The sequence below is a fragment of the Acanthisitta chloris genome, unplaced genomic scaffold (genome assembly GCF_000695815.1).
Source record: "Acanthisitta chloris isolate BGI_N310 unplaced genomic scaffold, ASM69581v1 scaffold23554, whole genome shotgun sequence".
NCBI classification, from domain to species: domain Eukaryota; kingdom Metazoa; phylum Chordata; class Aves; order Passeriformes; family Acanthisittidae; genus Acanthisitta; species Acanthisitta chloris.
Window position 1 is genome coordinate 29848 of NW_008671284.1, and position 401 is coordinate 30248.

A 401-nucleotide genomic window follows, 5' to 3' on the forward strand; every position below is an offset into this window, starting at 1 on the left:
CTTTATCAAAGTTCCACCTATTCCCAAAAAGCAGCACGAGAGTTGGATTCAATTTGGGTAGATACAGTAGAAGGCAACTACACTAACTTCTTTGCAGTGTAGTGAAATGACTGTGCACATCTGTACAGCAAATAAATTACACAATTTGTCTGAAAATGTACTTTGTACCACAGCATCAGCCTTCACGTCCTTAATTACTGACAGTTACTTCAAAGAGACTCTATTTGGTGGAACAGCCACACAGTGAGAATGAAGTGTTTAATACCACCAGCGGATATAATTCCTCTTTGAAAAACCATCTGCCTGCCTCAATGAAGTTTAAATACCCAGTCTGAGATGTGGATTTGTATAGTATTTGAGCAGTTCAACAATTTTTATAAGAAGCCTTATAGAAGACATTC

The 401-nt window shown here is 37.7% G+C and overlaps 1 protein-coding gene across 1 annotated transcript in view; it reads right to left on the reverse strand.

Annotated features, from left to right (window-relative positions):
- The window catches only part of PIK3CB (phosphatidylinositol-4,5-bisphosphate 3-kinase, catalytic subunit beta), a 35998-nt gene that overhangs the window by 18813 nt on the left and 16784 nt on the right, over positions 1–401 (reverse strand). The window lies entirely within an intron of this gene.